Genomic DNA, 12571 nt, shown 5'->3' on the forward strand with positions numbered 1-12571 from the left:
TCGTTCAATATGTACTGTTGGTTCTGCAAATATGCTGGTGGGACGTTGACCATGCATGTTATGTGCCATATGCCGCTCTGTTGGCTGGCGTGCAGTGGAAAGCCTGAAAAGCAAGGGAGGGGACGTGAGTATTTTTCTCTGCTTTTGAAGCACAGGCTTTAATAAAACGCAAAACAAAAACCCAAGAGTTTTGAGAAAAAAATATCACATAATTACAGTTTTGTTAATCCTTCATGGATTCCTTACACTGTACACAATTTGCTCTTAAAAAAAGCAGCAGCAGATTCATTTGACTGCCTCAGATTCATAAAATCACGTTAAAATATCTCGCTTTCTGTGCTTGATATTTTCTGGAAAAGTTGTATGTAAAGTGAATTTTTGCAAATTTGGCCTTATTTCAAATATTGCCAAGGTGCTTTCTACTTAAACTGGTACCATTTTGTAAAGCAAATAATAATTTTGTAATGCAAATAGTCACTCCCTAACTTATTTGTTTTGTAAGTTTGGGCTATTGTATTTGCATTTTTTTTCTAGAAGCCAGATACATCTATAGATGATGATGGGCAATAAGACACTAACTTATAAGTAATACATTGAAAATGTGATGAAAATATTTTTAGTTTTAGAAATTTAATCTAAGAATTTAGATTTGTTTAAAACAACTTTTATCTAAAGAACTTGCACCTATCCCAAAGCAGGGCAGTCTGGCAAAATATTGATATAGCAAAATACTGAATTTATCCTAAGGATGTAAGAGGACAAAGTATAAAAATGGATGTACCAAAAAAAAAAAAAAAGATTGCGCCATTGTTTATAATAACAAAAAGTTAAAAGGAACCCCAAATAGAGAAGTCAGTAAGAGCAGTCTTTTAAATAAAAACATGATTTCATTTTCGTGCCATGATAGGTTACGCTTCTGTTAAAAGAGTAAAAGTGAGATACCATTTTCCCCTACCGGGTAGGCAACAATTTGAAAGTAACTTCCTGCTGCCGAGTGTAGGGTAACGAGGAGGTCAGAAGCAGTGTGGGTAAGTACATAAAATACTTCCTCACTGGGTGGTTGTCTCTGGGAGGGGCCGTAGTTTTGAGTACCATCAAGTTTGCCAGTCCACAAATATTCAGGACACTGAGACACTATAATCAATGTGACATCAACTTGAATTATTTATTTTAAAAATACTCTAAAGCCATTTTATATATTTAAGAGATTTAAAGAGAGTTTTTAAAGAATTACAGTGTTTAATGAGAAAGTATGAAAGTTTAATTTTCGTAAGATGTTTTTACTAGAAACATCTCTTACTGTTCTTTAAGGGGAAAATATGTATCCAGCCCTTTCAAAACAAGTTCTAGATAAGATCATTTTGTGTATTTGAAAGCTGGGTAGTGAATTTTCTACTTTTAGTAACTCAGTAATTCCGTGGGTCTTCTTTTAGGTAGAGGGTAACCTTGCTGTCTAAAATTTACTTGATTAAAATAAGTTAAGAATTACTTGCCAATTCAGTTTATGGAAACGGACTATTATTTGAGATGTGATCCAAAGAACTTCCATTTGGTTACCAGCTTCAGTTTTTGGTGTGTGCAGAGTACAGAAAAATAGAGATAAGGAATACTCACCAATAATCTCACCACACGTTTTTGTCTATTTCCTTCCAGGAGTTTTTCTTAGCATTGTTATCACTTTAAGTACAAAATACTATAAACATATATAAAAGTACAATAAATAATATAATAGGACTCCTGTTTGCTTCAGTATGACAAATTAGATACCCCAAACATCCCTCGTTAAGAACAACCAAAAATGCTAAGTAAAATATCAGAATTAAAAATTATTTTTAAATACATTACTGAACTGATAGGAGACTATGAAATATTCAGGGGCAAATAAAGTGAAAGCAGGAATCCTGGAAGGTAACTGTGCTCTAATTTAGCCTTCTCTGTGGAGGCATCTGTAGAGTCCTGGTGGCATTAACCTCAGGTTTTGATGGTGGCATGGGGTAATGCAGACAGGACACCAAGGCAAGAACCCAACCAAGGTGAAATTTAATAGAAGACACATACCCCCATATAAAGTTAGGACCCCCCAGTGTGCAATGCCTTCCGTATACAGGTAAACTAGATATAAACCCACCCCACAGATGGGAGTAGCATGGAAACTTGCTTATCTTGACTGTTGTGCTGGGTAGAAGGGGAAAATAAATCTCCTTTGAAAATTTATAATCAGAAGCAAAACCACAGAGGGATTTGTGGTCCAGAATTTACATTATCTGTAAGGACCTAAAAAAATTTCAAGCTGAAAATTTTATTTTAAAGTGATTTCACATTTTAATTGCCTCCAGGCACATGGCAGAAATAAAAGAAATATTCTCTGGAGGAACCCACCTTGAACCCAGGTCTTAAAAAGTTCCCACAACTAGACACAAGAGAATCTGGCCTGAATGTCAAAACTCACAAAATACACAAGCAATCAAGACACCATGGGGGAGACCCAAGAAACAAAATAAAAGAATCAGACCCCAAATAACACTGAATATTATAATTGTCAGTCCTACATAAAATAAGTGTATTTTTAATTGGCAGAAATTAATAATAGAGGGGATGAAAATATACAAGGAAAAAAGACTAAAAGTAAAGATCTTATAAATTTGTAAAACAAGTAGAATATCTAAAAATAAAAAAATATTATAACTGAAATAACTCCAAATGGATTGGGTAAACAGAACATTGGGCGCATTAAAAAAAAAAAACTGGTACAAATTATCCATACAGTATAATAGGGAGACAACAAGATGAAAAGTATGAAAAAGAAGCCAAGAGACTTACAAGGTGGATAAGATATTATGTGAATCTAATTGGAATTTCAGAGAACAGACCTAACTTCAATAGTAATCAGGGAAATGCAAAGTGAAACAACAATGAGATGCCATTTTACCTTTCTCATCCTGGTATAATTCATGACACCCAGTTCTGGGAGGATATTAGACAACCAAGAACTATTTAACTATGTTCTAGCAGGGGTGTAAGTTGGAACAACCACTTAAAAAAATTTTTTTTAATGTTTATTTCTTTTTGAGAGAGAAAGAGAGACAGAGCATGAGTGGGAGAGGGACAGAGAGAGAGAGGGAGACACAGAATCCAAAGCAGGCTCCACGCTCTGAGCTGTAGCACAGAGCCCGATGTGGGCCTCAAATGACGAACCGTGAGATCATGACCTGAGCTAAAGTCAGTCGCTTAACTGACTGAGCCCCCCAGGCGCCCCATAGAACAATCACTTTAGAAAGCAGTTTGGCAATATTTATTTTAGGGGTTTTAGGGTTTTGCAGTTTTGTTTTTTGTTTTTGAAAATTACTGCATACTCCCATTCTGCAAGAAAGTAGCACATATGAATCTAGCCATTACACAGCCCCAGGGACAAGTTCACTTCAGGAGGGTGCAAGGGCACCTGCAAAGAGAGTAAAAGGTGAAACTGAGGAAGTTCTGGGAATCCTCCTGGTTATTCATTTATTCATTCATTCAACTAATAATTACTGAGGGCCTTTTCTGTAGCAGGTGCTAATAGTTTAAAGGGCTCACCTCTCCAAGCTAGAGTCAGCTCTTTTTAGGGCGTGATGATACTCTATCTGTGCATCCTCAAATCTGCTCTTTTTCCCCTGTAGATTTCAGGATTTGGGCTGTTTTACTCACTTTAGACTTCCTACTGGAAAGAGTCCAGAGTACATGAAAGAAGAGCACAGTTCATTCTACCTTTTGCTAGGAAGGAAAGATGGAAACACAGTTGAAATTCTTCACTCTCCATCCTGCAAGATTCCACTCAGTTCTGATCTTTGTCTGACTATTCCAGCTAATCTGTCTTTCTCGATTCCCAGGCCTCATTTTCTATGGCAGTCTCTTGGTTATTAAAAATACACTTGTGGGGCGCCTGGGTGGCGCAGTCGGTTAAGCGTCCGACTTCAGCCAGGTCACGATCTCGCGGTCCGGGAGTTCGAGCCCCGCGTCAGGCTCTGGGCTGATGGCTCAGAGCCTGGAGCCTGTTTCCGATTCTGTGTCTCCCTCTCTCTCTCTGCCCCTCCCCCGTTCATGCTCTGTCTCTCTCTGTCCCAAAAATAAATAAACATTGAAAAAAAAAATACACTTGCAATGGGAGTGCCTGGGTGGCTCAGTCGGTTGAGCACCTAACTCTTGATTTCTACTCAGGTCATGATCCCAGGGTCATAGGATCGACCCCTCCCCACCCCATCCACACTCAGCACAGAGCCTGCTTGGGATTCTCTCTTTCTCCTTCTGCCCCTCTCCCCAGTTCGCGTGCATGCTCTCTCTCTAAAAGAAAATTAAAAAGTTTAGGGCCACCTAGGTAGCTCAGTCAGTTAATCATCCAACTTCCACTCAGGTCATGATCTTGTGGTTCTTGAGTTCCAGCCCCACGTCGGGCTCTGTGCTGACACCTCAGAGCCTGGAGCCTGCTTCAGATTCTGTGTCTCCCTCTCTCTCTGCCCCTTCCCCGCTCATACTCTGTCTCTCTCTGTCTCTCAAAAATGAATAAACGTTAAAAAAATTTTTTTTGATAAACATTAAAAAAATAATAAAATTAAATAAAATTAAAAAGTTAAAAAAATACACTTGCAGTGAAATTTCTTATAATGGTATTTAAATTGTGAAGGAAATTTCTCACTGCCTTATCATGACTTTTAGTTGTTTGATGACCAGAATGACTTTTTAGATCTCATTGTACCAGACACAAGGTACCATACACAAAGTTAATTATTAGTAAAGATTTCTTGAAAAAAAAATGAATAAAAATATGTTACTGGATGACTTGACAAAAATTGGGGAATTATTTTTAAATTTTATTTACCAATGTGATCCCTTCTCCTTGTATGACAGATGCCTTTAACTGGAAATCCAGAGAGGGACTGGCATCTGTATATCAAAATATATCATGCTACATATAGTCGAAGCATAGCTGGAGGTATTCAGAAGCAGTTTGTCCTATAGCTATAAATGTGGTATTTTATGATTTTATAAAATTAGCTGCACCTAGCAAAAAAACAGTATCTGCTGAATTGATGTATCCGTACACTTGAATGTGCTCTCAAATAGGCCCATTCAAAGCATTTTTAAGCCTTAATTTTCCAATATCAGATCTCATTTTTAATTAAGGCTTAGCTTCCACTCTCCCCTGCATCTCCATAGAAGGATTAGGCCAGACCACATCACATCTGGCTGGGTCTGTGATGTCTCGGGGATTTATGAATGACAAGCGATATTAAAACTGGGGTCGTGTGCAGTCATCCTGAAATCAGAAGCTGAATGCTCCGTTCCCAACCGCGTGGGGTTGGGGTAAACAGGTCATCAAAGGCAGCAGTATCTCTGCTCTCTCCTTTTGTATTCAGAATCTTCCTTCACAAAAAAATTCAGCACCAGAATCTTGTGGCATTCTCTAATGAGTAACCTGTAATCAAAGCAAAGCTCTTTCTTAACGTTGGTTATAAAGAGAGCAAGGGGAGAAAGAGACTGGAAGGGGTGTGAGAGAGAATCGGAAGGAGACGAAGTGGGGGCACATCGGGGGTTCACTCGCACGAGAGGCCTGCCTTTGCCCCCACCAGGAAGACTCATGGGCCCTGTCTATCAGAGTTCCTGCTAATAATATGAGAAACATGCAAACTACCGAGTTCACACAGAAGTTCAGACATTCTTGGGGCATTACGGAGAATTGTTTTGAAAACATACAATAAGATTATTGAGGGACTGGTTTGTCAGTAAGCAGCAGCCGAAGCTCTGGGAACATGGGAGCTTTTCCTAAAACCTCAGTGGTGACCGTGGGTCATGGAGGGACACTTGTCTCCCTGTGACCAGGGCTGTCCGTGCCCATCCCATGTGTATGGTCCATGAGACCGGCTGGGTAGCTCGAGCTGTCTTCATTTCCTCAGTGACTGCTGCCACTGAGCCCATGTTCAGTAAGACTCCAGCGGTCACGCCCTGGTTCCCTGAAGCCCTGGGCTTCTGCCTCTTCCAAGGGTAACATGCTGGAAAACAGGAAGGAGAGAAGCAAATATCCCAAAAGATTTCACTGGGAGACAGAGACATACACATAGATAATATATGTGAAAGCATCTTGAAAAGTTCCATGTGCTACATGAATAAAGTTAATACTACTTCTCTATAATAGCATGGCTTAGTGGATCCACATGTAAGCACTCTTCCATGGGTAAGCTAGTCCTTCAAAGCAGAACCAGTAGTACCATTTTACTAATCCATAATTCAACCTTGTGGAAATTCAACTAGACTTTGTGATGCATGATGGGTGGTCACCAGCAAGTAGAGTCAGAGACCTTTATTTCTTTATTTTTTTTATTTTTTTTATTTTTTAACGTTTATTTATTTTTGAGACAGAAAGAGACAGAGCATGAATGGGGGAGGGCAGAGAGAGAGGGAGACACAGAATCTGAAGCAGGCTTCAGGCTCCGAGCCATCAGCCCAGAGCCCAACGTGGGGCTCGAACTCACGGACCTCGAGATCGTGACCTGAGCTGAAGTCGGATGCTTAACCGACTGAGCCACTCAGGCGCCCCAGAGACCTTTATTTCTTAACTTTGGTTATGGTCAGATAAGCAACGAGAGAATAGGCACTGGCATCCAAGAATTCATGTTAATATGCATCACTTTCTAATTTTCAAAGCACTCATGCTTTACAGCTTCAGAACTGCGTGACATAGGTAGGGATTATTACCTCCCTTTCCCTGGCAAGGAAACTGAGGCCCAGAGAGTTTGCATGGCTTGTCCCCAGGTCACAGGGATGATGAGCGGGTGCACCATGACTGTGTAGTCAGTGGCCTCTAGGAAGCAATGCAGAAACGTGGCAGGATATAAATTCTAAACCCAGGGTGTTAAACAATTGAACTGTAGCACCCTAGAGGCCAAAGCCCCTTCCCTATTTGCAGCTCCCAGTGTTGCTGAAGACTGTGCCTGGGGATAGGGTGTGTTTAGACTTGGGTACTTTTATGTCTCATCTGTTGTACCTTCTCTTTCAGAGCCACATGCTCTTGAATGATCTGGACAAAGGAGAACTTGCTCTGGTATTAGGGTAATTGCAACATGGTAATACTTAGCACACTCAGCACTTTCCACCTAGATGCTATCTCATTAACCTTCCCATGTCTCAGAGAGCCATGTGCTACATGCAATGTTGCTGTAGCCTCGGTTGCTCTAGGAAAAGAGTCAGTCCTCCTCTGAGCCCCAAGATGAGGTCCTTTGGCTCTGCAGCTATTTTGCTGGATTACCGTAGGCCTGAAACTGAGGTTTCCCTTTATTTTTTTGTTTATTTGTTTTTTTAACATTTATTTATTTTTGAGAGATACAGAGACAGAGTGCAAGCGGGGGAAGGGCAGAGAGAGAGGGAGACACCGAATCCGAAGCAGGCACCAGGCTCTGAGCTGTCAACCCCCAGCCTGACACGGGGCTGGAACTCACGGAACCGTGAGATCATAACCTGAGCCAAAGCCGGATGTTTAACTGACTGAGCCACCCAGGTGCCCCGAGGTTTCCTTTTAAATAGAGAATGACTGGGGTCCAAGTGGCAAATACCATCTATTGTTGTTTTCTGAGTGCAGGTATTTAGAAGTCTCATTGCTATAAAAACGGTTTTTGCCTCTCTAGAACAACACTGAGTAACACATGGATGCTTTTTTTTTTTTAATGTTTATTTATTTTTGACCGAGAGACAGAGCATGAGTGGGGGAGGGGCAGAGAGAGAGGAAGACACAGAATCCAAAGCAGGCTCCAGGCTGTGAGCTGTCAGCACAGAGCCTGACTGTGGGGCTCGAACTCACAGACCACGAGATCATAACCTGAGCTGAAGTGGGACGCTCAACTGACTGAACCACCCAGGCACCCCTACATAGATGCTTTTTAAATGTCTGCCATCTAATCCTCACAACGGTGTAGGAAGCACGTGTCATTACCCACCTTATAGGAAACTTTTTATTTTTAAAAAAAATTTTTTTTTCAACGTTTTTTTTTATTTATTTTTGGAACAGAGAGAGACAGAGCATGAACGGGGGAGGGGCAGAGAGAGAGGGAGACACAGAATCGGAAGCAGGCTCCAGGCTCTGAGCCATCAGCCCAGAGCCCAACGCGGGGCTCGAACTCACGGACCGCGAGATCGTGACCTGGCTGAAGTCGGACGCTTAACCGACTGCGCCACCCAGGCGCCCCTAGGAAACTTTTTAGAGGAGATTCGGAGATTAAATGCCTTGCCCGAAGACTCGCTGGTGCTAGATAGGAGATTAGGGTTTGCTGCCAGCTCTGGGTCTCTTCAGAGCCTCGATGTAAGGTGCCGGGATCCTGTGTGAGGGCTGGTCCCTCGCTTCTTCGGTCTCATGAGCTGAAGGGAAAGAGCGAGGACCCAAACAGACCATCTACTTGGTACCAGCTACACATGCAGACTCCCCTCCACCCACGGCAGGCTGCCAAGAGAGGGAGGAGGAATGGGAGGGGACAGCACAGCCAGAGCTCATGCGGAGCACCTCGCAGCTCCTGGGCATCTCATCTAAAATCAGGAAGATTTCAAAACCCAGACACTATTTCCAGGGCTGCCAAGAGCCGCGGAGAAGTACGCAGGGGTGTGGAGGGCTTTTCAAAAGCAGGATGAAAGGAGAAGGGAGGACAGAAGTTGGAGAGACCGTTTTGAGGGAGAGGACAGGGTCCTGCTGGGTCAGGGTCAACTCCTGCTGTGGGAGTAAAAGCCTCGATGAAAACATGCCTGGTGTGACCGTAAGAGTACTTGTTGATTTGTGAAAAAAATGGCTTACAATACGCAGAATCTGCATTTTAAGATTTGTCCTACCAAATTCATAAGGAAAAGAAATGCTCCAGCCTGCAATGTCAGTAAAATGAATTGGTGATGTGTACCTAATCAAATCAACAAGAAGGCACCTTTTGAGGCCAATTTTTATATGCCTTTATTGTATTTATGTTAACTTCCGGGTTTCATGTGAGAGTCTTGCTAATAATAGGATTTATATAAAATTGGCTGTAAGGGGAGAGGTAGTTATTGTCTCCGGTTACTTATGATCCATGCCGTAATTTCTCAGCTAGCAGCTCAACTTGCAATTATCATTTGTTTGAGTAGGTCCTTGAACCCAGGCCTTGGCCTTGGGAATGGGTGGCCCTGAGCAGGGCTGCCCCACACCCATGGCCTGGTGGTTTGCCTGCTGTGTGCACTTAAGGGTGTTGACATGGTCAGAGGAACTGACGAAATCCAATACTCATTTTTACATTCTTCCATGGAAAAGTGAATTCAGATTGGGATCAGCTTTACTAATAAACACTCCAGAAATAATCAGCCACCTTCCCTGAGGCTACATTTCTCATGCAGTGTCCTTGTTCTGGGCACATGACTAATCACAAAGCTCTGATAAGTAGTGTGTGTTCCATGTAAATTATAATGTCACGCTGACATTTTGGCCTTATATTGATGAAACAGGTATTTCCAGCTCTGTCAGATCAAACTTACAGCCTAATGAATACTTTTGGAGGTCTGCAGCTGATTCTTCACCTACTTAAATTTCAGTAATTTATGTTCTCTAAATTAGCACAAAATGACAAACTTCAAGTAGTCATTTGGTTATTCCCATTGCCTTAAATAGGTGAATAGTAAACTGTTCAAAGACTCCTATTTGGGGCACCTGGGTGGCTCAGTTGGTTAAGCGTCTGACTTTGGCTCAGGTCATGATCTCATTCTTCGTGAGTTCAAGCCCCGCATTCGGTTCTGCACTGACAGTGCAGAGCCTTCTTGGGATTCTCTCTCTCTGCCTTTCTCTCCCACTCGCTTGCATGTGCAAACTCCCTCTCTCTCTCTCAAAATAAACAACAACAACAAAAAATCCACTAAGACTCATATTTTTCCCTCTTGTCTATTTTCAAAGGGACAGACTCTCATTGTCAGGGGCCCATGTCAGGGTTCTATCATTCCTACAAGCAGATTTCTCTCTTAAATCCATGCAGAGTCTCTCCTGTTTTAATTAAGATTCCTCTTCCCGTTAGGTCTGCAGAAGTCATGGGGTATAACTATTTGATGTTCAATCCTTGAAACCCTCCATGAACTTGAAAACAGCAACCAGGTTTATCCAGAGGCTTCTCTACCATGAGATAAACCCTGATTCCTTTTAACTTTCCATTTTGACTCTGTTTCTCCCAATAGAGGCTCCTCCCCTCTGGCGTCTTCCCATTTTTATCATGTGGTGATGCACTTATTGGGATGCATTCAGGAGTTCATTCTCTTTCAGTGAAAGTGGGCAGGCCAGTGACTCCAGCTCAACCACACCATGGAGGATGTCTCTGTGGTCTCATGTCCACCTTCATTTGCAAGATGTCTGCCACAGTTCCAGATAATCCATGGGATCCCCGGGGAAAGAAGACAACTCCTCCTGTGAGTCTCTCTATAAGAAAAGCCCTTTTCCAAAATTCCCCAGGTGGCTTACTCTCAGACCTCATTGGCTAGAATTGGGCCACAGGCCAGGGGAAGAGGACAGCCCACATTGCACAGACCAGTCACCATTCATACCCCGCCCCCACTTCTGCTCTGGCAAGAGGAGTCATTTCCTGAGCACATAACTTTGTGGAGAGTGAAATGTCAAACAAAATCAAGGCTCAACCAGCAAGGGGAAAGGGGAAAGTGGCAGGGGTGGCTGTTAGATGGGCAGTCAGCTGTGTTTGCTACAGGTGACTCAAAAAATGGAGAGTAAAACTATTCTCCACCTAGTTCAAAAAAATTTTTTTAAGTTTATTTATTTTTGAGACAGAGTGAGAGAGCATGAACGGGGGAGGGTCAGAGAGAGAGGGAGACACAGAATCGGAAACAGGCTCCAGGCTCTGAGCCATCAGCTCAGAGCCTGACGCGGGGCTCGGACTCACATAGCTCAAAATATTAACAGCAACACAGCAAAACAAGTAATAACAAAACCCTTTCTGTGTCAGGTATTGTGACAACTAGCAGGCACACAAAAGTGAACATCACGTGGGCCTTGACCTGGAGAGCTAGCAAGCAAACCGGCATCCCATGTCATTTCAAAATTGTATAGTAAGCAAGGAGAGGCATGCAGTGTTCTGGAAGCACAGAGAAGGATCCCTCAGCTCTACTGAGGGACGATTCCTGGGGAGAGACCAAGTGGACTGGCTATAGATGCTGAGAATGAGTTTGACTATAAAGACAATGCTGTAAGGTATGTGATTCTTGATTTTCTAATCTTTGTGTAATATTTTATGTTTTATTTTTATGGTTCATCTACAGTTGATGAAATAGAAAATCCCTTCAAGCCTGAGGGTGGTGTCCCCTGCAAGGGTCATTTCCCATGAGTTCAGTTTTTCGTATTTTGTATCTGGATGGAATCCATTTTATGATCACAGAATTCCATATTTAAACAAGGAAGCCGCTCATCCAGTAGGAAAATGTGTGAGGGAGTGCAAATGAATTCAGTCTTAATCATTATGATGTCACTGGCTCTGTAAGTGGATTTGTTTTTCAGTATTATAAGAGAACTTCAGTAATTTGAACTGAGGGGGAATCAGTCAGAATGAGTGAAAGTCTATCATGTACAATTGTTTTATTACTTTTATTTATGTGTGTGCTAAAATAGCAAAGAGTCGCTTATGAGGAATCTGTGTTAAATTGATAAGAATGATTTCCTTAGCATATTCACTACCTCCTTAAAAATGATCTTCAGGGGCGCCTGGGTGGTGCAGTCGGTTAAGCGTCCGACTTCAGCCAGGTCACGATCTCGCGGTCCGTGAGTTCGAGCCCCGCGTCAGGCTCTGGGCTGATGGCTCAGAGCCTGGAGCCTGTTTCCGATTCTGTGTCTCCCTCTCTCTCTGCCCCTCCCCTGTTCATGCTCTGTCTCTCTCTGTCCCAAAAATAAATAAACGTTGAAAAAAAAAATTAAAAAAAAAAATGATCTTCAGGTTAGGAATGCAAGTTGGGGCAGCCACTCTGGAAAACAGTATGGAGGTTCCTCAAAAAACTAAAAATAGAACTACCCTATGACCCAGCAATTGCACTACTAGGCATTTATCCAAGGGATACAGGTGTGCTGTTTCAAAGGGACATGTGCACCCCCATGTTTATAGCAGCACTATCAACAATAACCAAAGTATGGAAAGAGCCCAAATGTCCATAGATGGATGAATGGATAAAGAAGATGTGGTATATATATATATACAATGGAGTATTACTCAGCAATCAAAAAGAATGAAATCTTGCCATGTGCCACTACGTGGATGGAACTGGAGGGTATTATGCTAAGTGAAATTAGTCAGAGAAAGACAAACATCATATGACTTCACTCATATAAGGACTTTAAGAGACAAAACAAATGAACATAAGGTAAGGGAAACAAAAATAATATAAAAACAGGGAGGGGGACAAAACAGAAGAGACTCATAAATATGGAGAACAAACCAAGGGCTACTGAAGGGGTTGTGGGAGGGGGGATGGGCTAAATGGGTAAGGGGCACTAAGGAATCTACTCCTGAAATCACTGTTGCACTATATGCTAACTAATTTGGATATAAATTTTTAAAAA

General features: G+C 42.0%; 1 long non-coding RNA gene across 5 annotated transcripts in view; it reads left to right on the top strand.

Moving 5' to 3' along the window:
- LOC102901238 overlaps positions 1–12571 on the top strand; it is a 108101-nt gene that overhangs the window by 72678 nt on the left and 22852 nt on the right. For all 5 annotated transcript variants that reach the window (XR_006600429.1, XR_006600436.1, XR_006600433.1 and 2 more), the window contains exons 3-4: positions 10280–10422; positions 10971–11215. This is a non-coding gene — a long non-coding RNA (uncharacterized LOC102901238). The remainder of the gene's footprint in view (positions 1–10279; positions 10423–10970; positions 11216–12571) is intronic.

Source organism: Felis catus, chromosome A1 (assembly GCF_018350175.1).
Source record: "Felis catus isolate Fca126 chromosome A1, F.catus_Fca126_mat1.0, whole genome shotgun sequence".
Classification (NCBI taxonomy): Eukaryota; Metazoa; Chordata; class Mammalia; order Carnivora; family Felidae; genus Felis; species Felis catus.